Source organism: Chironomus tepperi, unplaced genomic scaffold, assembly GCF_022539635.2.
Source record: "Chironomus tepperi strain 1889 unplaced genomic scaffold, CSIRO-AGI_Ctep_v1 contig_335, whole genome shotgun sequence".
NCBI classification, from domain to species: domain Eukaryota; kingdom Metazoa; phylum Arthropoda; class Insecta; order Diptera; family Chironomidae; genus Chironomus; species Chironomus tepperi.
Genome location: NW_027226457.1, coordinates 1490133 through 1517094, shown reverse-complemented (window position 1 = coordinate 1517094; position 26962 = coordinate 1490133). Strand labels below are relative to the sequence as shown.

Genomic DNA, 26962 nt, shown 5'->3' with positions numbered 1-26962 from the left:
TTTCTTGCTCGGCTGAAGAATAGAAGTATGAATCACTAATTTTTTTTTTGAAAACGAGAAGCCCATAACACATATAGCAAAAAAAAACCTTTAAAATCGTTACTCATTTTACTTTTAAAATTGAATCACCTACTGTCAGGCTATTGTGCGGTTAAACTAACAACTTAACATGAACTGACAAACGATGCGGAACATTGAAAATAAAGAGTTGGGTAATGAATCTTCTTCCACAAAAAAACAAAAATTATGCATGCACAATGATGTTGAGGTTGCTTTCTCAGCAGTTACATTTGCAATTGTGTGATCTCTTTTTGATGATGAAGATTTGGATGCAATTTGAAGATCATGAGACTTGATGTTGGGTATATGAGTTGTTTTGTTAGTTGAGAACTTTTATCTGAATTTAAATTTGCAAGTTTATGGACTTCTAGACATAACAGCATTAATGAAAATATTCAGTTTCAGTGTGTCTTATTTCAAATTGTTGGGGATATTTTAAAGATTGGCAAACATAAGGTTGTTAGGAAGCATGGCACAAAGCGCACTTAAACCTTCTTTCTCCACCCAATACTCATTATACAGCTCTTATCGTTGTATTGGACTACAGCACAAATTCAACAGTGAATGCAGCATACAAGCGACACAACTACAGGTATATATAATCCCTCAATCTCAAACTCATCTCAACATGTTTGCCTGCGTCATAGTCGATACGACAAGAAACTGCACAACTCTTATAATCCATGACATCATACAATAAACGCAAGTGGAGCTATAAAAAATTGACTTAAATCACTAAATTTACGATCATTTTTCAACATTAAGAAGCATGTTAAGGCACGAACAAAATTTTGATCAAGCATTAAAATTAGTCATTAATTTCCCCGAAATTTCTCACAATCAAATAAGAAGTCACCTCACATGAACAATTATTGTCTCATGCAAAAAGAATCTCATAAGATCTCTTTCACCCAAAGTTCATTGAGCCGCGAATAATTGTTTGTTTGTAGTTTTATATCATCAGACATCGCATGAGAAATTACTTATATAAGTTTACTTGCAAATAAAAATATATAATTTTTAATCTCCTTAATTACGGAATATCATTTGAAGATTTATGGCACGGAAAGTCGACAGAATAATGAAGAATAAGAAAAATGAAAGAACGAAGAAGTTTCGTGATGGACATTTGAATAAGTGGCAAAAAAGTATGTGATATATGTTTCTATTTATGGCTCGTCGACATTCCATCCAGACTAAATTGAACGTTTTATTTCTTCCAAATCAAGAGCACTGATGTTGATGTCGTGGGCTTCACCTGTCAATGTCCGCAAAAAATGAACTTTTTTTTCACACTCATTTACGACACAAAATATTTATTTACACATTCTAGCAGTCTCAAATGGAAGTATCATGAACTGATAATTGTCAGCAAATAAACTTTCGAATATCACAAACTTGTACTAATACATCATTCCTTTCTAAGAAAAAAGACATGGAAATGAATCTATCGATTTGAGTTACGCAACGGTTCGACAGGTTTACTGCATTTACATTTGTGACAATTTTGAATGGAATCAACTTGTCGAAAAACAAACAAATATGGAAAAATGTAGCAGAGATGAGAGACTGGATCTTGTATATTGTTGTTGCCGAGCAGCACATGACAATAAAGTAAGGCAAGTATCCATTAAGATGTTTAGAAGGCGTCAACTGTTCCTATACAGATTGAAGTCCCAAATAAGGACTTAATTTATGCAAAATGAGCCATGACCGTATCATAAATGTACTTTATTTAATGCTGTAAAGCCTTGCAAGAATTGAAGGTGAAATGACAACAACCAAATGACTTTTACATCATGTCATAGCTACAGCTCTAGGACAATCAACTCCTTAAGCTACTCGGTATGTTTACCAAGAAATCTGTCAAAATTACCATCAAATCCAACAACTGCTTTAATTTTCTTCATTCCACAATATCCATCAAACAACAATAATAAGAAGAATTGATATGCATGCGTCAGGCGCACGATGGATTCGATAAAAATTCATTAATATTCCACAAACATGTTTCGGGCAGTGAGATAACAGCAGTCATAACTTTATAAGACATTTGACAATGTTTGACTTTTGGCTTAAAGCATGGTCTGCATACATTAACATTTCTTCCCTTTTACATCACGGACATTGATTTTTAATGAAGTCATTCTCTTTTTGATTCATTTTTTGTGTCTTATGACTAAGTCGATAAAATCTTTATGTCATTGAGATTTAAGTAGATCTTTATAGAATGTAACTATTGCTGTTAATTACTACTTGATCATCAACTGCTACCGGTTTTTTATATCTTAATAAATCTCTGATGTGGGTGACATTTAGTATCGTTACTAGAGTGGACACTTAATGGACTATTAGCATATTTTTTAGCGACACGTGAATGTATATTGCCAAACTGGCTCTAAATTTGATGTCACATGATTTGACAAAATTTAAAATTCAAATATTTTTATAGGATTGGCACTTGCCGATGTCATTAAAATAAATTTTTGATAAGAATGGAATTGCAGTAAGCTTTGCTAAAATGTTGTTTTTAATCAAATGTGATTAGTTTAGTGGTTAAGCCATCTGAGCCAGTGGTATCTTGGTCATCTTGGAGGTAAGGCATACTGCATGCGATTATTGCTATGGCACACAGGTTTTGCCATAGATCTTAGAAGTGCAATATTCTGTTTCTATAAAGGTAACACAACTTTCCCATAATTCTACATTCACAGAAAGCTAAGCTAACCACTTAGATCTAAAAATCCTTCAGAAGCAACCTTCAGCACTTCTAAATCGGATCAAATTAGAACAGCGCAACTCAATCGACTCCTTCAGATGACTCATTTACTTTATTTTTATATCATATTCAAGTTATTTGTCACTCGATGATAGCTTACAGCCTCAAGGTAAGCAATAAAAACTTCTATTGTAATCATCGACGACAACTTCCTTAAAAGCTAATTTATTGAGTCGGTTGAAGAATTAAAGAATATTTTTTTTCGGATTATAGACTTTTAATGCGTAATTTACATATGAAATCACATTATAGCTATTTTTAAAATGGCGACCTTATAGAGATATCCTCTTATTTACCCTCAACTGTAAGCATTTAATAGAAAAACACTTGAGACTCAATTGTCTTTACATATCACGTGTCCCATGTCCACGCTTTTAATGTCATGACTCAAATGAGTATTGATATATTACAAAATGTCTTTAAATTTACTCTACAACATAAGATCCATGCCTTCTTTTTCTTCAAACATTTTCAAGTCATATACGCTTAAGTCCATCAATAAATAAATGTGCACTTGAGACATAAGAGTAATCAAAAAGCCTCAGTTTAGTTTTGAAAAGTCATCATGACCCTGTCATATGAATAAAATAAAACGACATATAGCTTTATCGAGTTAATGTGCATGTGATTTCCAAGTCACAACGATCAAAGAGTCAGCAATAATACGGCATTATTAAATCCCGTACACAATTTTGCTTAACTAAATTGTCAATTAACCACCATATTTTCTTCGCAAATTTAATTGAAATTTAATTTGACAAACTAGCCTTGCATGGAATTGACCTCGCTTTTTATAGACTAAATTATAATATACAATAATATTAGCAAATCAAATCTCCTTAAGCATCTACAATATGAATGTTTAATTGTGCGGTTGAAAGTAAAAGTCTTTTTTTCTTTCGAGACATAATAGATAGATATTTCTCTCTGTTGCTAGTCAGTTGCTTTTGTTAGTAGTCATTCTATCTATTCAGGCGTATTCAAGAAGGGAAAGTGGGAGTTGGTGTTTTGGAGTTCAATCGGCTAGGGTTTTTGAGAAAACCCCAAAATACCACATTAATTTTTGTGATCAATCACCTAGTCCCCCACCCGTCTAGTTTGTCGATTCATTTATGTCATCGGGATGATGGACATATTGGGTGATTTTTGGACATTGTTGTGGCTTTTGGGTTATGTTATTATACAGTTTAAGACAGTACTGCCTATAAACTCTTCAAAAAAATTATGTCAGCATTAACAACATAAGGAAGCAGCTCTACATCATTTTCAATTAATTTCTTCTATCCCAACCACACCATAGCCTCTCACGTGTCTCTTAATTAGCAAAAAAGTGTTTCATTACATGATATTGAATTAACGCTTGAACGACTATCGCTTGACTAGTTCCGATCCCCTAACAATCACTTTCAACTTCTTCATTAAGTCTTCTTCTTTACTGATTGTTCCTCATTCATGGTTATTAAAACAAAAAAAAAAGTTTGTCTCACTTTGCCTTAACCTGTTTTGAGTGCAATCGCACGCCTGACTTTGTGCGATACTTTTTCTATTCACATTTGATTTCCATTCATTTTTCCAATTTTAGCAATTGACACTTGATTAATGATTAGTTTATTCCACTTCTATTTTAACTTGTCGCAAGCCAATAAGCATTGTGTAAATGTCTAATAACAAGTTCTTTCTATATCATTTAAAATTTGCGAAATGGAAAAGTATTAATTAAGTAGCTTGAGAGACTTTATACGCCTCGTTAATGAGATGAAATTTGAGTTATTTAATAACATATTTCCACAGATTCGAATTAAAAAGTATTTAACATCTTTTTGGATAAATATATGAAATTTAAGGAGAATTGTCATTAAATATGAAATTAGGCATTAAAAGCTTGACATCATTAAAGAGATTTCTTGACCTAAACGTGCGACCTTGAAGCTAATCCTCTTATCAAAATGCTAATAAAATTATGAAATGATGGCATTTGATATCCATAAGTTGTCAATGATGTGAGATTATTGGGTTGGTTATGTAAGGAATTGAGTCGCGGGTTTGGTTACAGATTATGACTGCGCAGTTTTTGATGGATTTTCCTGGGTTTTATGGTTTATTTTGGGGTATTTTTGGAATATTGAGGTAAATACTCTCGAGTATCACAATGCCGTCACGTTACCATGTTGACGACATTGTGCTGTTGGGGATTTCATAGAACAAGATTAGAATGTCCATGACTAAGCAGATAACTTGAGAAATTTCTCTACTGACCTTATAAAAACCACAGAATCAAGTAATCAAAATCACAAAAAAGTCACTATTTGAAATCAAATCTTAAGCAACTCACAGTTTAAAGTCATTAGCATTCCGCAACTGCTCCACTAATCTAATGCAGAAACAGATATTATGCAATAAATTTATCAAAAACAGATCGCATAAAATTCCCATAATTTGTCTTAAACTTCTCAGCACACAAACATGCCAGCAAAAAAATTTGATTCGATCCATGCGTGATTTGTTGTGTACATATTAAATAACAAGATACTCGGTCACGGATTTTATTTTTTTATTTTCGCAAAATCTAATTTTTGGTACGAGCTCGAGCAAGTTTCCAAATAATTTGAATAGGATTAAGATTAACATGATATCGCATATCCAATTTTAGTGGTAGCGAAAAGAATCAATTAAGCAATTGTCATGAAAACAAATAGTATAAACAACAATAAATAACCCTTAATTAACTCATCATCATTGACACTCATCAATCAAATCTTAGAGACCACATGAATGGTGACCAACATGTGACTGAATAAATTTAATTCTTATTTGCCATTCTCAATTTTTGTATCGTAAAATTTTATGATCTCAAATTAAGATCAGAGACTTGACGCTATAATTTACAACATGCTGTCTGTCCACTGAGACACACATGTTGACTACGACTTCACAGCAGCTTTTCTTGTTTTCGATGAGAATAATAATCAATTCAGTGTCACTGATTCAGTATGAAAATGTTGATCTATTTATAATTAATGTGAATATTAGATTTTTCAATTGAAAGATAAATGATTAAGGTGCATGTATAAAGGCACAGAAACACAAAATTCCTTGAAACACGATGCAAGAAAGTCGATTTTTTATTGCTTTTACGCAACAACTTAATGCGTATACTTGGTACTGCACATTTACAAATTACTTGTGGCACAAATTTTGATCAGTAAGAGATTTAATTGAGTTTAGTTTAGAGGGCGCTTTAGATTCATTTGTTTTGAAGTTGAGATTGTTGATTAGATATTGTCGATAAAATTGATATTTTTTGTTTTGAAGATTTTGGAATTTTTTAAAAATTAACGTATTTTTGAGATTTAAATTGAATGTTTCGTTAAGTTTAACGAAAGTAGTTTCTTTGTTTACATTTTTGTAAATTTGAATGATATTCATGACTTATTCACTTTAAGACATGATATTAATCATAAATTGATCTCTTAGTCATCATAGAGCATGATACAACATCAAGCTGACTAAAAGAATAATCATTTTAAATGCACGAACAACAAATTTATCAAATAAGATATCTGCGACAACAAACAGTCAAGCAGTCTACATCATACAACCCAAAATGCATACACCGCATTCAGTTCCAATGCACATAAACTCAATTGCAAAAAAGGCATAAAAAGCAACACTTGATCTTTCAGTTTCTTAATTTTATTAATTATCTTTTTCTCATGTACGATTTTTTTGTTGTTTCTTATTCTACATCCAACTCTCTCTCTCCCTCCGTTAAAGCGGAATACTTTAACGGACATTGAAATTGAGTGCCGAGACAATGCACATACCGCGATTGCTTCGTGAAATAAAAATTATGCAATTGTATGAAATAAAAATTGAATTTATAGATTTGAAGGCTGTTTCGATATTATTGTTATGACTGTATGTAACAGTAATATTAACAGAAAAAACAGCGGCAAATCATACTGATTTAAAAAACATTTAGCGATGCCATCAATAGCGAGTAGCATACGGCTTCCTGTGATTATTACACTTATCTCGATTTTTTTGCTTTGTTGCTGCTAATAACGTGACGGAAACTTTTGTTGCAATATTGAAAATATGAATTTTCGTGAATGGCAAATGCTGAATGGATGATCAACAATTTTTTTGAGGAATAAAAAGAATTTTAATTTACGATTTTTTTTTAATTACATTCATCTGTTTCATTACCAAGTGAATTCCTCGCGAAAATAATAAACCGGTTGGGCAAAGCTAATGCATATGAATATCACCTGTGCGATGGATTCGTCTGATTGACAAACTTAATGAGTTTGATGTTGAAAAAGCTGATCTACTGATAAATTTGTTTATTTGATTTTAATTTGTAGTTTTTGGTGATTTCCCTAGATTATATCGGGTATTTTATGTCTACATCGTAGAAATTGTCACGAATTTTCATTTGCCTGAATCACCATGAGTATGGCTTTTAAATTAATTCAAATTACTTAACCCTGTGTAATCAATTAACATTATTTTCCCAAAAAGCAGGCGTTAATCTCTTGTCAATCATCTATGATATGGAGAAATCAATTGATTTATACAGAAATTAATAACCGAATCCATTCGAGTGATAAAAAAGTTGCATAATTTATTGGATTTATCGACAACGATCCCACGTAGATGTCGTAGTGAAAAGTTATCTCTATCTAGCTAGCTGGTGTTGTGTGTAAGATGTATTTAGGGAGATTTAAGATTTATTGTGGCAGCTTTCATTGTAAATTGACAATAAAGAATGTTTTATGAGCTGCTTTGGGGTTCAGAAACAACAATGCTTACTCATTAATAAATTTAATTAAAGACTCCTTACGGATTTAATTCAATAACAACGATGTTTATTATTCAGAGATCAGAAACTGACTAAATGTTTACATGAAGGGGACTAACAACTATAAAAGGGGAAATCAACTAAATGTAGTTGCCAATATATGTAATTTGAATATTAAATGACAGTTAACATAAAAACTAATCAATATCCAATTTCAATCCAAAAACCACATTTATGTTATCGTCATTAATAAATTTCATTCAGTATTCTATGTATAATATCAATTTTATTATATTCTCGTGGGTGTGTACCAAGATTGAATTATGAATTTGCCAACAAAGCAATAAAAGATTTTTCCAAAAACTTGATGAAACACATATAACATTTCGGTTAGATTGCATATTGTTACCACATCAAGTCAATTTATTTAACAAATATTCATCGTCGATATACATATGTATTTGAAAAGATTTTCAGCGTGTTAAAATGTCACAAATGAGCAGTAAAGTGTGATGTGTTAAAATTGAAATGTTAAAGATTTCAGACTTTTCGGTACACAATGAGATGCTGTTTGATTTTCAATCTTTTAATTAAAATATGTGCTGACACGACAAAGCAAATTCGACATTCATTTTGATGCTTCAAAAACAGTATTTTTAGCACACATAATAAAGATGCTGTATGTTGTTTGAAAAATAGTAATAATTCTCGCTACGAAACAGGTATTTAAGTCTGTCAAGGCCAAAAAAACCTTTTTATGCTGAATAAAAATTCCTGATGAAGAATTGATTTTTGCCGCTATTTATAATATGAGTGACTAGCGGAGATGATGATACGTTCCTTCATGAGTAATCATAAGACAACAATCAAATATGAAGAATTATTAGGAAGTTAAGACTGTAGATGAACTGTTTTGAGGAAGGTTTAGACGCATTTTGGATCGAAGCTGACATATTTGGGGATTTAATTAGAATTGCATAATTCGCATATAGCCATTAGAAACAGAGTTGGGCATCGATACTAATTTCTGGATTATAGACTTGATTTGTAGGTCAAAAACGGTCTGAGAAACAATTTTACATCCAATTCATCTCCCAAAACTTCAATTTACAGCAATAATCCACTCAAAGTAGATCTCAGAACTGTTTTATTATTATTAAATTTTAAGTGCTATGAAATCACTCATTATATCTAGAATCTTCACTAATTCATTGTTTGCGTAACTTCTAGATCATCCGCCCAAATAGCTATATAAATGTTATACGATTCTCATCAAAAGATTCAAGTGCAAACGTGTTGAAACGATCAATGCGTCAAAAAATTTATTTCCATGTTCAGGAACATCATTAGATTTGAATGAATGGTAAGGAAACATTGCAAACAAAAGGTGCACAAATTAGCAGGAAGGAATTGACTCAAGAAGATGTGATTCATGGTTTGCGTGAGAATTGTATTCTCAAGGATAATTTGATCTTGTGGGATTACTAGGAATAAAAATGAAACAAAGAAATTCAAAGAAGCAAAAATAAAGCAAAGTTCTTCCTAGAAATTATGATTACGGTCGAAAAGAAATGATTTAGGCCAAGGTCGGAGTCATAAAGACGGTTTTATTAGGTAAGCATCTTTAAAAACAGACAAACAATCATAGCTGTTATTTATTTTTTTACGGTTACTGATGTTTATAGCTTGAACAATAAAGACGAGTTGTTACCGGCAATTTGAATAGTTATGCGAATCCCACTCATTAATTTCAATACAAATTACCAACCAACGCAAATATTGCAGAATTTTGAATGCATTTTTTACGTCTTAATATGCCATAAACATTCAATTCCATTTACTAATTTGCATGACAGCCTCAAACGAAATTTCTAAAATCAAGCTGAAATTTTCTAAGAACTCACGACTTAATTGCATAATAAATACTTCAATGAGTAATTCTTCATGCACCATCGCATATGACAACATTAATAGAAATTAGCCCACCTAAGAGGTTGTTCATAAATGACGTCCAAGTTTGATTTGACCTCACAGAGGACAGCCACTTAGCTAAACTAGAGTATATCCTCGAAAAACAGGTCTCAGACCCGAAGTAGGCCAGCTAGACCTTGAACATTCCGAGATAATTTGTAAACGATTCCAATTATTAATTTCAATTTCATTAATTTTCTTCCTGACTTGCCGTAAATAAAGAGTCATTCAACATTATTAAATTTACACAATTATCTTTAATTATGGACCAAGATTTTGCCACACATCAGCAAGGCAAGTCTCTTTTATTGAGAATATTTGTTTCATTATCAAGGTTATATGGCGCAAGCTCACTCTGCTGATTCTCTTGAATTGAACAATTTTGTTTATATCTATTATACCTAATTAAATCGTATTTTATGTTCACAAAAAGTATTAAAGCTTATTTACACATTGTATATGCGCCATCGAGCAAGAAATTATTGTTTGGAAAACACTGAAAAATATTTGAAAGAGGTAACTTCTTTTTGGGGATATTAACGACATGATGATTAAATAAATTTTTGAGATTATTCATTCCGGTAATCAATTTACGAGTTTAAGTCTTCAATTATCCAATTTCTTTTCATAGCCTCCTCCTTAATGGCATTCATTTATATATCCACAAGATATTTTAAGCTTGGTCATTTCCATTAAAATATCTTTTGCAATATTTACTGGATGGATCTTGACTTAACTGCATATTTTCGTGCATTTTTGACAACGTAAATATGGTTTTATGTTTGCATGGCTTTGCTGACTGCTTTTCAACCTTTGGTTGAGCAATAAAATCATTAAAAAGTCAACACTTGAACAACTTTTTGAGTCATTTGTTAATTTTTTGCAATCTTTTTGAAGAGGGCAGTTAAGTTTTATTGCTTTAAACTGCAAGAGAAGTGCCTTTATTTTGAGTAAATAATATTGAGGTGGACGAACAAAATAACAAATAATTTGAATTTTTGAAAACCGTTAAATTTCTATTTTGACTATTTGAGAACTTTATAGCTCCTTTAGGCAATTTTCAAATGACTTTGATTTTTTGTGAATATTAAAATGAGAAAATAGCCTTCTCAATGAATGAAGAAGCTCATTATGAATGCATTATTGTATAATTGAAGCAATAAACTCATTTACGAAATTTTGCTACTAATTGAAAGATATTTCATATATTCATCAATTACTTAGCAATTTTACTTTACTTCTTATTGTTATAGGAAAGAGAAAAATTATAGTTAGTAATGAATTTATAAATCGATGGTAATTAAGTATGCAATATAAATTAAATTTGTACTGCATTATGTGTACATTAGACAATGAGGTGGCGTTACAGGTTTGTAAGCCTACACTTAACAGTCTTTACAGCTAAATACATGTAAATAATCCAATGGCAATGCAGTCTAGACATTTAAAACAGCTATATTATATAGACGTGCTTGTTTGGGACGAGAAAAATAAATGCTAATTAATCTTTTGCGTTTGCTTCGAAGTTGTTTGAATGATTTTAAGTCACTAAACTTTAATTAACATATCTCCAAATGAAGAACTGTAAACTCAATTAATTTTCTCTTTTGTAAATCGAGCTGATGACCACTTCATCCCAAAACTATTGCTCGACTTTTACATCATTGTTTGACTGCTGTGAGTTAACCTATTTTAACAGCTGTGTCTCAACCGCGTGATCACATCATTTATGTCCTTGTCAAGTCGATCATCGACTTTTATGTGAGGCTGCATCGTCGTCGTTTGAATATAATTAATGACATAAGTGCCAATTCATTGAAATGTTGAGAGAGATAGTAGTAATCTCTGCTGTACAGTATATTCAACCTTTGATGTTTCTATTGTAAATTAATTTCACACATATCGTGGATGAAAAATGTGAGATTTATATTTTTTAATTAATGATTAGCGAAAATTTTTCTGAAAGCAGCAATAATGAAGATTAAGATCATACGCGAGAAGGTGACAATAAAGAGAAAATAAACTGAGGGAAAAAAGTTCGTTATTTTTAAGACGCTTAGAAGTGTCCACGTGTGGCTATTAAATTATCAGTTGATGGAGTGTTTGCTGTACAATTAGCATCTCCCATTGGATGATTATAATTATATTCAATGGTCTATAACTCTCAGGGAATGTTAGACGATGAATCAAATTGAGCTATTGACAAGGCTCACTTTTGAATGGCAATACGTGGGAATTTTTGAATAATTGTCTAACATTGAAATTAAATTAAAATTAATAGCTACAAAATTTGCTTATTTTTTACATTTTTGCAAATTATTCACATGTCGGTCATGCTGATTTGAACATAATTTCTTGATAAGTTGTCAACTAGATGGTCAATTTTATTTATTATTGTTGTAAACGATTACTTTTTTTTCAGTCATAGCTTAATAGATATGACTTTTTGTAATGCATACCTGACTTTTGCTACTTAGTAGAGAAGTAATCAATTATAATCTGATAGATAGTAAGTGCTTGACGTGAAATAATTGCAAAATACTTTTTGAAGTGGAAAAAACCACGTGGTTTTTGAAAATTTACTTTTTTAAGGATCCGACACAAAACAAACTCCTCAATACAGCACTTAGTCAATCACAAACTTTATCTCACTGCAAAACAACACTATCTGCACAGACATTCTAATCACATTGAAAGATCTCTGAAAAGTGCTAAATTTAACACAGGAAACCGTTTGTTGATGTAAAATTAATCACCTGTAATTAGCTACAGCCGGCGAGACAATCACTGTAGATTAATTTTTGTTTGGAAGTTTTTTTATTATTTTCAATTAAAGCGACTCGGAATGTGAAATATGCACGCTTGTTTCTGCGTCAACTTTCCATCCGACTATAACTGCTATGTGAACACTGTGCATTGTATTTAATAATCCACGACTTGGTCTTCCGTTTTTTTTTTTCTGTAAATCCATAGGAAAATAAAAAGTAAATCTACAGCAAAATATCTTTCAATTTGCTGCTTCTTCTTAACTACTGTTGCATGCACAAGACGGCTAATTTTCGGAAGAAGTCACTCGGAAGCAATTCATGCGTTTCGTGTCTATATTGCATTTTCAAAAAAATATTAATTATCGCCTATAAAGTCGATAAATAAAAAAGTAAAAGTATAAATAATTTGAGCCATCGGTTCGTTTTTCAAATTACGTCTGTTTAGCGTCTATGATCTAAGCTTGTTTTTAAAACCAATTTAATATTTATTAATTCCGATGACAACTCAATAATAATTTCGTTTCAAAAAATACTTATTTCCCGTTGTACTTCTTGTATCGCCTTATATGTGATGACTTACAAAACATGATGTCAACTTGAAATGTTACACTTCAAATGGGTCGTGTGCTTGTACCAATGAGCTTTAATTAATTATTATTATGTAATATTAATGATCTTGCAGTATTGTACATTAATTTTGAAAAGTTCAAGGATTCACTTGGTGACTACAAGAGTTTTGTGTTGTTGGATTTCGATTTGCTAACCTTACTAGTTCTGATCTTTGAGTTTTGTGTAGTTAAGAAGTCATCTGCTTGTCTTCACAGACTAAGCACCTTTTTACCCTGGATCTTAATTTTACTATATCTCCCCTTAGTTTGTCATTGACCTTTCCCTCCAAACTCATAATTACCTTACATTTCAATACTTTATAAAGCATTTTTTTCGTTTGATTCATGCGACTCTTTGTAGAATTTGTAATTTTTCATACCGAGATGATCAGTGATGATTGTAAAAAGGAAGAGTGAGTTTTGGTTGTGCACGCAAATATTCATGTGAGGTTCACATTATAATTCATTAGTATCATTGTTATTATGGCATTCATTGTGAATCACAAGAATAAACAACATATACAAAAGCATCATAGACGTAATTTTATTCGAGCAAACATCCAGCGAATGAAAAGAAAGGTCGATTTGTCGATTATTTAAGTCTTCGTACGAACAACGATAGTTATTGTATATTTGTTCAGCGCAAATATTGAAGGTGTTTCGGTTTTTTGGAAAAATTTCACACATATGTTAATTGAATTACTTCTTTTCAACATCATTTCTTCATTAAATCGAGTGTATAGCTACAGTTGTGAGTAACTTACACCATATATCATCTATTTTTCTTTTCCTTCTTTCTAATTCATCTCCAATCCGTTTATTTGCGCTATTACTCTTCTTTATAAATTCTCCACATCATCATTATTTCACATTGTAAGCACCCGATACTTAATATTATTATTATTAGTGACAGTCATGCAATATTTACTCGATTGCAGTGTTAAATTGATGGAAATATGAATAGGTGAGGAAGTTGGAAAGTCACGAAATAAATATTTATTGATTTATGTATTTTGATCACTTGATGATGAGATTTTTTTGGAATTGATCATGAGATTCAGGTATTTTAACGATATTATGTCACTTTTTTGGCAATTTTTGATTTTTGTCAAATCATTGAAATTGATCAGATGATTCATTTTTGCGGATTGCAATCTACAATTGTTAATGATTTGACAAGCATGAAATATGAACCAGAGCTATCAAGAGCAATCAACTTATAACGAAACTATACAGAATTCCTCATTATTGATGCTAAAAATTACATAATTATCTCATTAAACAGAACAAACTGCATCAACTCATTAAAATTTTCTACCACAAGAACCCGATCGACACAAGTTAACCATGGCATCCAGATGGCGGCAACATGCCATCCAAGTACCAAATATTATTACAGTTTTGGGCTCGATAAGGCCTTGAACCAATTAACTGCTCATGGACAACTTGTGTCGATCGGGAAAACTACGGCAAAACCCATTAATGATCTCTTATTACTTAACAATTATTTATTTGCCGACTTTATGACATAAAAGTAACAATTATGATCGTACTTGATCACATGTGGAATTGATATTTTGTTACATAAAAATGGCATTAACAATCAATAGATAAAGATTGATGATATGCGATAAAGGCAATAACCACGCCACTGCTTTAGGAATGGTATTGGCAATATGAACACCTTCTTTTCTGTTTTTCCATCGACATTTCACAGCCGCCTATGTCTATTCAAAATATTTAGTCCATGTCTCCATAGATTGAGCATTATGAAAGCAACTACTTTTTTTGATATTTTTTTTTTTCAAAAAACTGCAATTGTGCGTACTCAGTTCAGGTCATGACCTCGTTAAAAATTTGCCAGCAAGTGATTTTTTACAAACAAAAATTCCATCTTGCTGACTTACAATTTTTGAGCTTAAATTATTGTGCATGCCTATAAGAAATAACAATGCATAATGAATAAGCAGAAAATATTCGATGTATCGTGAAAAATTATGAAATGAGGCACATATGCACAGAGTAAAAGAACCACATTTTTTCATATGATTAATATTAAATTGAATTTTTTGTTTTCAGCGTATTTTCAAACATAAGATGGATTTACTCGTGTTCATATTGTCCACCTGAAGAGTTAATACTCTTGTTGGTTATTAATGTTTGGGATTGTCCGTTAGTGACGTCGAACTGTGAGTGAGTTCGACTTCCAATCAGATTTAGCAGATTGTCTTACTCCGAATCCCGGATGATCCAAAAATCGATGGACATAACCAACAGTAGCCCATTCTACAACTCGAACAATACATAAGCCATATTCTCTTGTTCGGCAGCTTTTAAGGAATTAAAATCATGTACGAAAAAACATTCAATTTGTAAGAAAAAAAAAGACATTTCCCAGTGGCTCACTTAAATGCACCTTAATAATCCACCCACAACTAGCAATGTTTACTACAATATTGACTTTAAAATTCTTGTTGGTATTTACGTGCCTCCACAGCAATTCAACTTACATGCAACGACTGCTGCAATAATAACAACTACATTGAAAATGTACACCACGATCTCTCGACTCACTTTTTTTATATCTTGTTCCTCACATTTCTTTCACAGAAATAAAGTGAGATGGAAAAAAAAGAGGAATGACTAGCTGAACGATCGTTTATTTAACAAAACATGAAGTTGAGTAAGGAAATAAAAAAATAAAAGTAAATCACAAATGAAATTGAAAGTGAATTCAAATGACTTTATAAGACATGCTCTTTCCGACAAAATTCAAATGTTGGAATTCCATTCAATGGATGTTTGCGAATTGTAGCGAAAAATAATTGTTAATTTTTGAAGGAATCTGTATGACCACTTTTGGATTGTAGTAAGTTTCACTTATCATATTAACACGTCAATCTCTCTGTGAAGGCTTGCATATGTTAAATATGATTAGTGAAATTCAATTTGTTGGAGATATAAGGGTGGCATATGGAGTAAGATGTGATGTGAAGCTTGTGTTTTGTAATTGGATTTTTTAAATGTTTTTAAGAAGGCGCTAAAATTTGAGATTATTGGAATGGTTGAGTGTTGGAGGTTAGGAGATTACATCAATGGCAAGCCTAATTTTTTGAGATTTTAGTGGCAAGTACATGCTGATTTTTGCGTCAATTGGGGAGTAAGTTGGGTGGCAACTGGCTACACCCCTGGCTTATCTTAACAAAATCCTGTCCAAAATCCAGTAATTTGCATATTGCACTAAGCTGGTCTTGCCTATAAACGTTATTTATAGCATTAGGCCAAATGACTAAGAACTCCCAATCACAAGCATTTATAAACTGTTATAAACAAGAATCGAGTTTCATTTTAATAAGTAAGATTAAAGCAGAGCAAAAAAATGTGAAAATTTGCATTTTTCAAGACGTAGAAAAAGAGTCAATTTGCATGCTGATTATAAATCAATCGAGAATGTGAATAAAATAATAAAAATAGAACTAACTTTCAAATGTAACAAAAGTGTTCTTTTAAGGAGTTCATTGATGAAAAAAGAGTTATTTAATTATGACCGTGAAAATCAAACTTAAATCATGTCGAATTGATGCCGACTTTTGATCAAACGAAATTGTACAGTAACATTGATTGACGGAAGACACAGTGGGGTGTATAATCAGTGGTATATCTTCCTTTCACTTTAGACACAATTTGATATTTGAGAATAAACATTAAACAGTGAGATAAGACCACCCTTTATACAGCAAGATTGTTTAGTAGAACTCGATCTGTTTTATAACGAAAATCTTGCAGATTTATCGAGAAAAAAAAGGTTTCAAAATATTTTCATATGCTTAATATTCCTATCGACGCTCTCTTTCACGTTACGTAACGCCTAACATGTGCCAATTTTTAGTTTTATTACTAAACTGATATTCTTCGTTCATCGAAGAAGACATACCAGCTATATTCAAGGTCTTCAACTTCTTCTTTTCTTTTATCCGATTTCATAATTTTCTATGAAATTCTCTGTGTGAGTCTCATCAACAGAACTAAAAACATAGAAAATAAATAAACTCAAATATGCGAAATTTAATATCCGCATGATTTATTTATAAAGTATAAAGACTTAAGAATGAATTTGTCATTATATGTGAAGAAAATATTGAACAGTCATAAACGTGATGAGATTCTAAAAACAGCATTCTAATCGGCTAGGATGGAATTCTCGTTTTTATGAAACAGGATCTTGTTTAGCTGACCTAATGAGAATGTGTGCTACTAGTTCACTGGAAAAATTTGTTCCATAGCTTAATTAAATTAATCTTATAATTTTGTTATGCTGATTCTTTAAGCTTAATTGTATTTAATCTCATGCGTCAAGTAATTATTTTCTGTCCTAACGTAATTTAAGCTTTTTGCGCCAAAAAACAAAAAATTCACATATTTTCCGGTGAATGACGATTCTAGATTTATATCATGAATGATCACATGACGCTGTTTGTTTGCTATAGCGAATCTTTTTATTTTATTTACGATCTTCATAATTTTAAATTTTTATTCATTCGTTCAAAGGTGAGAAAAGAAGAAAGCAAAAAGCTGTTGTTATGACTTTTTGGTCGATTCGAGAAGAATATTTCCTGAGTTTTATAAATATGGGAATTTTTATTGGATTTGAGGATGATTTCTGAGAAGATATTTGATTATATGGCATTAAAATTCTATTTTGAGAATTTATTTCCACCTCAAAACTTTGTCCTTTGATTTCTTAAAATTTTGCTGCTTTAAAGGTAATCACGATAATGTAAACTATGGTACAAGTGTGAGCAAAGCTTAAATTAGCATTATTTCTTATCAGAACATCTTAAGAACCGCAAAATTATCAAATTTAATGTTTGTAAACAAATTTCTGCAAATTTGGCGGGAAAACTTCAATTTTCTAAATTTAACCTTTATCTTTCATCAGAGCTTGTATTTAGCAAAGTAAAGTTTCTAAATGTTAAATTTTCAAGTCCGTCTACCTTACATGTCGTTTCCATTTTTAACACATCAACTAAAATATTTATTTTAGTGGCAGAATTAACATAATTAAAATAAAATTATCTTCATTTCAAGACGATCTGATATTCCCCCAAGAACTAGAATTTTTCTACATTTTTATTCTGGTGTGGGAAACAAGTTTTATTAATTAGGATCACGAATTAAAAGAGCGCGCACTAAAGCATGGTTGTATGGCCAAGAACAATTGGCAAATTTGAAACATTTTATTGAGAATAGGAAGAAAAAAAATGGAAAAGAGAGGCGGAAATGGTATCATGTTCTTGGCCACAAATAATCGCATACATTACATTGCGCTATGTACATAAAATGTGAACTTAAAGAGCACTTTTTTTGTTGTTGTTGTCGCTGTTCATAAAGGCTTTTTTGAGGTTCACAAGAAACATAAAACCGAGCAAATCAAAGTGAAAAATGGAAGTGAAGGAATGGAAGAGAATAAATAAGAAACTAAACTAAACTGACTGACTGATTATTCTCTATCTTGAGGTGTATTGGATGACGATGACTCATAATATTATTTTATATATAATGACTTTAGTCGCTGCCTTCAGGGCAAGTTTCATTCACATTATTATTATATTTTTGCAAAGTCCACACCAAAGTCTTATGAAGTGTTTATGAAACAAAAGAAAAATGTTTCAATGTACTATTGAATATGCTGCTGTGAAAACTTTATTTATGACCCAAAATACAGTTCAATTTTTTATTTAATGTCTCACAAGCAATAGTCAAGGTAATAAATATATGTACATAGACATAGCAATGAGATCGGAAATTCTTAGCCTTTAATATTGAAATTATTAGCTATGCATGTGTTGAAAAATATGCTGAAATGTACATGGAACTAAATTTCATGTTGCAAAATATTTCTGTTGTTCCTTTCAACGATTTAATAAGAATTAAGTAAATGAGGCAATTTGCCAATTATTGCTGAAAGAGCTTTTGATTTGATAACTTATAGGGGAGAGTGCTGATGGATTTTTGTTAGCTAACACGGCATAAATGGTCGAAAACCCAACCTCAGACCGACTTTTTTCTGAATTTTTGGTCATTCGCGGGTAGACTATCAAGAATATGCGACTGGATAGCAGAAAATTTTGGTTCGAACCCAACTAAGGATCAAATTATCAATTGCTCAAGCCAGTCACCCAGCCAGAACCCTCTAAGCAACAATAAAATTCCCTTTAAAATGGATAAGAATAAAATGCATTTTAAGAAATTCGCAACGGGAAATATTGCGCGATGCTGTGAGTTCTAAAAATCTTTTTCATTTTTGTTCTTCTTCTGTGCTTACTATTCGCATGATTCGAGATGAAGGGCTAGGTTCAGCAGCGTAACATACGATGATCATTAAATTGTAAGTTGATATTAAGAGTTTAAAGCTTCTTATTAAATTAAAAGAGAATTATTAGAGCAATAAGTTGTAACAATAGCACAAAGACACGAACATCAATCAATCAAGTAGGCAGAAACGTAACAGATGAGTTTCTACCCCTAAGTTCCTTCCTTTTCGTTCGATATACTATATATAATATGTGTCTTTCCATTTAACGAAGAAGGAGGGAAAGGAAAAGAGAAGTCGTAAAATATATTTTTTGTCCATTTCGTGAGGATCATTAAATTCAGCACATAAAAAAAATCAAGAATAAAAATAAGCGACGACGCAAGTGAGCAGGGAAAGAAGAAATAAGAAACCAGCAGAAATTTTATTCTTTCTTTAGGTTCATGGTCGCTAAAGTTCCCAACATAAAGAACTTTAAAGATCGTATTTTGAAGCTCCGGCATGCAGACATGTGGATATTCTCACATACACACACACAATAGTTGCATGCATTGCATTGGGAACTTAGATACATAAAAGGTGTGCATAAATTATGTTTACACACACTCAACTTTAATTTCATAATCATCGTCATCGCATTGCCATATTTTTTTGTTGCTGTTCGTCGAGTGCAAATTCATTTCTGTTGTGCACTCGAATTATTTTTGTTATGTTTACTTGCTCTCCTTTTTTCGTAATCAAAAATATACCGGTTTATAAGCAAAAACTGTAAAAATTACTTTATATCATTTCTCTACAATCTCTCGACAATTTCACAATTCATTTGAATGCCTCACATTGATTTTGAACTTTATGAATTAGGGGTTCGTTCATTAATGACGTCTGTTTACCAAACTACAACTTTTTGACAATTCAAATGATTTTATTTGCAATGTATAGCTAGATACAAGGTCTAATAAATGGAATTTGACATCAGACGCCACTTTCTAACGACCCCTTTAATGGAACGGCAATTTTTATTTCCTTTCAAGTGTAAAAAATGTTTGGAATTTGAGTAATTACAGTTGAAAATATCATTTATGACTTTTTGAACTGGTCGCTGTCAATGTCAATGTGATTCACAAAGCAATTTGATTTTCAGTAAATTGGTCTATTAATGAGCAACGGAATTATTGATTTTTTTGGGTATTTTATTGCAGATGCTTAAGCGACGTGAGTAATTATTAAGGCATTTATGCATGAAAAAATGAATAATCTGTTCTTGACATTATAAATCTAGGAAATTTATCAAAAACATTTTTTTTTTAAATTCCAATCAAATCACGAGAAATTCACAAGATCGTCTGAAGGCTTTACGTCAATTAACGCACAAAATTTAACATTCAACAGAATGAAGCTCCTCTCACATTTAATTTTTCGTGAGGATCAGCCAATTTTACACTAAAACATCCATGACGTTTCTAATTTAACACTGATGATCATGCGCTCGTGCGAAATTCCTCTTGAGCATGTTGTGTTGACTACCAGCAATTAATTGTGAGTAAATATTAAATTAATCTACGAAAATCATGCAACAAAATCAATTTGATATTCCAATAAGTCTGTGACCGAGAAGAATAGGAAATTAAATGCAAAGCATGATCACTTTTGCTTAATAATAACCTCAATAGAGGAATTTGTGTCATTTTTAATGATTTATTAATTCAGCATTGTAACAAATTGCTTCTCTCCTATGCTAATCTCATTATCTCCAATAGTGATTTTTTGCCATTTGACATCTATTATAATTGCTCAATAATGCAATCAGCATGTGCATGTTTGCAATCAGATCGTTGTTAAACACAAGTTTGAAAGTTAATAAAGACGCATGAGCATGGATGCACAGTGATGAAAGTAAAAGTTTGAGTATGAAATAGCTGGAGCAAGTCACTCTACTGATGATATTATGTCATTTTCTTAGAAAAATGTTTACGCAAGTATTCGAGTTTAGTCTAGAATCACAGAACTGCATTTTGCATTTCCTGCATTTGATTATCGAGTCATTACAGAAAAGTATTATAATTTCCATGAAATTCCATAGATAGCCGCTAGAAAATTATTTCTATCAATCCAGTGACTAGTGTAGATTACTCATTTAATTTAGAGTCATTATTTAAATACATCATATTAAATGATAATACAATAAAATGGAATTTATCATCACTTCGTAATAACAGGACAGACCTTGTCATAACTAGTAGCTGCATGTTGTTAATAATTATATAACAATGTCACCCAAAGTGAACAAACCAGCACTCATGTTTACTAGAAATGGACAAAAAGATAGCAACATGTGGATAGTTTTATTCACATTTATACATACTTATGTAGTGCACAACTAGACATAGTGTATTGTAATAAGTTTAAAGTGAAATTTGTATCTCATTGAACAACGTCTTTTTAAGTAAAAGCTGGTCAATTTCATTGCATATCTTTCTTGTTGCTTATTTTTTTAATTAAATATATATTCATAAAATAATAATAAACGTCCATGTCGTAATGTTCGCCCGCCATCGATTGCATTATTGCCACAGATTTGCACATTTTTTTATTATTTTTCTCCTCTCTCTCTCTTTCTCCTTTGCATAATCACAATATCTACCTGAATATATATGTGCATAAATTTGTTATATCTCTTTCATGTGTTCAATACAACAGGTATATAATGTGGATGAAATTATTCAAAATACATCAATGATGTTATGAAATGAAATAAAATTTCGGAATGTGATCATCGTCCACACATCGTCAAAAAATGAGTATCTTGATATTAATAATATCGTCTGACAATTTACTGATGACCGAAAAACATATAGATTGAAAAATTCCATTCAGTCTCGACTAATTTACTTCATTTATAACCCTGAAAATGATTCTTCATGTCTTCCTTCCACGAAAAATTATTTCATTCCTTCTTACTTTTTTGAGAAATTCCTTTTTTTTCTTCTCCTTGGCTCCTAATTCTCCTTCTTACATTCCTGCGGACACACAAAAAAAATTAATATTCTTTTTGGCTTCATTATTGTTTGCATTCAGTCTGAGTCAATTCATTTGTAGACGGTGATGCAAGCGACATGCACAATTCAATAATTCGCATGAGAAATGACACACAGACATTAATCCATTTATGTGAAGTGCTCGTGAGAAACATATTGCCCAATGGGGTTCCTGATAAAGCCTTTTTCATCTTCTCTTTTAGTCACACCAAACAGAACGGTATGGATTTGTTTATGGTAGCGCATATTTCAATGTCACGTAAGGGCTAATGTTTTTGCCTTTATAATCAAAAATCTTCTTAACTTCATTAATCATTCTAAGGTAGGTTTATGAACCCGAAAAATTTGGAATTTATGTGATTCAGAATCACGCTTGGAGGTTGTGTCTCAGTGATGACTAGCTTGAGGCTGCATTGTGGCTTTGGTTTAGGTGCTTCAGTCAAGATAATAATCCGATGATGTCCATGCATTGAAAGTGCATGTCAAAGCTTGTGTGGCTCAGGAATTTGTGAATGTCCAGATCAACGAAAAATTCTCAAATTTCAAGCATCCAATTCCGAAGAAAGAGAGATGATTTCACTTTCAATTGTCTTAAGAGCTTAACAACAACATCATATGGAGAGGTTTGAAATCAATGGCTTTAATGTGACTTTGAATCGTCTCTTTTACATCGCTTACGCTTCGTCTCTTTCTCTTATTCTTGACTTTCGGGCATTATTAGCAATCGAGATGAGAATTCTTTTACGTTTCGGTTGTTCCTTGTTATTTTTTTGTGCACAAAAATACTCCATGATATCACGTAGTGTTAAGTCATTTTTAAATAATTTCCTAATAAATATTCAATTTTCACGTTATTTAGTTAGCGCTTGAGGGAGTCATCGATTGTCGAAATGTTCAGGCTGAATGTGAAGACAGATTAATTTTATTTTATTGCGAAATAAATTTATCACTCAGTTTCATAATTTTTGTTTTTTTGGTGCTGTTCATTAATTATTTAAAAAATTCAACACGAATATCTGTTGATAAACGAAATCGGACTGATTTTCTCCTTTTTCCTTGCTCTTATTTTTCGTACAACTTGTTCGTACAACCACTTCCAATCTGATCTTTATTATTCATACACAATTTTACACTGCAATTTTATTCGAAAGTTTTTTGACTTTTTGCTTGTCTGTTATTTTCTTTCTTATTGTACTCGCTTGAATAAGAGTCTCAATAGCATCTCATCTTCGACGAATAACATCATATAACAAAAAAGACTTAAGAATAAGAAGATGACAAACGAGAAAAAAATAAAAATAAGTTTTTCCATTTAGCAGTTTGAAATTTAATAATAATATTCAATCGATTCACATCTTTTAAGCTCATTCCTTTCGACAATCATCATTTTCCTTCTTCTTCCGCTATTTATTTGCTTTTAGCGACTACAGCATCTTAATTTGATGCAATGTTGCTGAAGTGAAAATTAGTCTTGTTTTCATGCAACGAAAATGAGAGTTTTTGACAGTATTTTTGTGATTTGTTAATTTGCACATGATTGATATTGGATTAACATGTTGTTTTCTATCGGATGTCTCATATGAAGATTTTGAATGGTGATTTCTCTTGATTTGACGACTATTCAAGCAAGGTGATTGAAGATTTTTGTGCAATTTACCGGAGCAAGCAGTTATAGACAGTCTTTTGCATCTTTAATGCAGAAACATTCAAAATTTATTGATTACATCCTTGAAAATCAATTTTGTAATTTTCATGCGTAAAACTAAATAAATTAGCACAATACACAGCATAACTGGTAAAAAATGAAAACAATCATCAGCTTACTCATGTTTTTAGATCACTTTCAATCATCTTGTGGCTTCAGCAATCAGTAAACAATTTAATTTGCGAAAGTTCTGAGCAAGGTGCGATCAATAATGAGCATAAAAGAATCAACAGCATGTGGTTAGTGTGAGATTTACAACGGATCATAAAAATATTAAAGAAGATCTGTTACTATTTGCTTACACATACCGTACATATCAAGATATCTACGAAGGCCACCAATGGAAGATTGAAAATTACACGATAAAAATGATTTTTCGGCAAAAAATGCTGGCAAGCTATTCATTAAAGCGAAACATGTAATTATTGATTCCAAGCGTTTTCGTTTGCTTTCAATTATCTATCCATCCATCCATCTATTTACATGTCTTCGTATTGAATGGAAGGCACACGGTCAGGTCGAATTATTTTGAAGATTATTTAACATGTACAGCCTCAAAAATTTCCGTATTTGATTTGTGCAATAGTTATTATGGCTCGTGCAATTAAATGATATATGCAACAAAAGCATTTAATTCCATATTTGCTTTCTTGTCCACATCAGGTGAGGACTGCTCAATGTCATTTGTGAATCTCATTGATTAAAAGACTTTTTGACTTAACAAAAGATAGCAATCAGTCTTTTTTAACATATCAATTTTAAAAGCTGAATGAATTTCGTCGGTTAGCTAAATATTTGCCATGCGGCTAGAGTCTAAGCACACATATAATTTAAAATGAGCCTACATAAGAGCTTGAAAAAAAATCGAGTCAACCGAAATAGAAATGGCAACGAGACAGAGTCGATTGCCTTGAAATATTGGAACTTTACTTTTTTCTCAATCATTTTTTTCAACATTCTTTTTATTCCGTACTGGTTATTAATATATACACAAATTTTTCGTATTGACTTTGATAGTCGTACTGATTAAAAGACTGTGTTTATGTGAATATATTTTTGTCTTTTTTCAGTTATGTCACTAAAGCATTTTTGGCTTGTGATATGACTTGTTTTTATCGGTTTGTTGGTGGTATTTTGGACGTGACTTAATCAGTTTTGTTAATTTTTGACATGTTTATTTTTGGCCATAAAGACCTTAAGGATTTCAACTACAACAATTGCAGCAATTGTGAAATCTTCTTTGTTATGGAAATCCAGAAAGAATGATTTTTAGTTTATTTTCTTAGAGACACGTTGTAAGACACAATAACATTTTCAGCTGACATTTCAGTTGTTTGTATTTCTGGCTGTATTTAAACTCAAGCAGAATCCAATAAGACTTTTGTCTCTTCTTTATGTTTTGTTTTCTTAAACATCTTCTTTTTGCTAGGGTGTCTATATGCGCAGTTTCTTATTGAGCATCTTCGGAGTATTGTTAAAGATCCTTTGAATATTGAGACGAAAATCTGGCACCAAGCCGACTTGACTCTGGGACCAGAGATCGGATTTCATCGAATCTGACCTGAGGCTTAGTCAGCTGACTTTAACAGACAGTCCTGGTCACCCTACACATTACAGTACATTTCCAGTAAGCTAATTATTCACCTTAATGCATAATCTCTCTTTGCTTCATGTTCTTAAATATTGTATGTCCAAGGTAGCCGAAAACAAAAATAAATTACTTCTAAGAATCTTATGAGTTGCGAAAGAAGCAACAACTCCCAACCTTTTAATTCTTACGAAGAATTCTTTCCACAATCATCATCATCATCATCTTTATGATGTATGTTTGCATAAATCTAGCATACATGTGAGAAAAACAATCACGAAAAACTACACAAAAAAAGCTTGTGCATGGTATAAATTATAAAAAATTCCTCGCGGATCATGTGAGTTTAAATAGCGAATGTTTGCGGCAGCGACGAGAAGAAAATAAAATTAAGGAGTGTAATTTTTCAAATTCTGCAAGCATGAGTTTTAATTGAACTGCATTTTTGCTCTCAAAATTATGCAACTTTGTACAGGTTTTCATTGTTTTAGCGACATTTGTTCTGAGAGGATTGACGTCAACTGTTAGAATAAATCAGAGGCGTAGCCAGGCAGCAATTTGAAGAATTGTTTCTAAAAGGAGTTGTGGGGACGTGTTGATCCTCAAACCTCCTCCATCCTTGTCTGTGATTAATTGTTTGGAAAAGGATAATAATCCCCAACTATTGTCTGAAATTTCTTAGGTCTATTTTCCCACAAAGACAAATATATATCCGCAATATACCACATCAGACAATCTCAAGCATCAAAGCTTTCCAATTACAAAGTGTAACCTCATACCCATCAAATTAATTACACAATATTGTCACAGCAACTTCATGCGATCAATTATGAATGGAAAGATTTGAATGCCATCACAAGAAAGTGCAAAAACTTTACAAACCGCAGGCGATTGATGTGAAATGTTAATTCGCTTTGTTAATTACCTTTTACTTTCGATGAAGTGTTCACTTCTTGCTTTACAATGTCGGCAATCGCATAAAAATCCAAGAAAATTTTTTTTGTGCACCTATCTATCCATTAATTATTTTAAAACTGCCTTTTTTGCACAAATATTTCACTTTTAATAGTTAATCACTATAATCATCAATTTCATGCATAAATGTGACTGGTTCAGTGTTCACAGAAAAAAATGCCGAAATCTTTTTTGCTTTTATTCTGGCAGCTTTTTTCTCTCTCCTTTTGAACAATTTTCACTTGATATCCACTTGTTGCTTCACTTTGATATGAATTAATTCACACACGAACGAGGGGATTATTTCTCTTAAGACGTTCAGCACGGACGACGGTTAACGAGTAACTGACAAAAACACTCAAATTTTTTTGTGACAT

At 31.7% G+C, this 26962-nt stretch overlaps 1 protein-coding gene across 1 annotated transcript in view; it reads right to left on the bottom strand.

Moving 5' to 3' along the window:
• Nucleotides 1-26919, bottom strand: part of LOC139093204 (uncharacterized) — a 42945-nt gene extending 16026 nt beyond the window's left edge. The window contains 1 exon segment of the mRNA XM_070643841.1: nucleotides 26557-26919. The gene's annotated coding sequence lies outside the window, so the exon portion shown is untranslated.
• Between the last annotated feature and the right edge of the window lie 43 nt (nucleotides 26920-26962).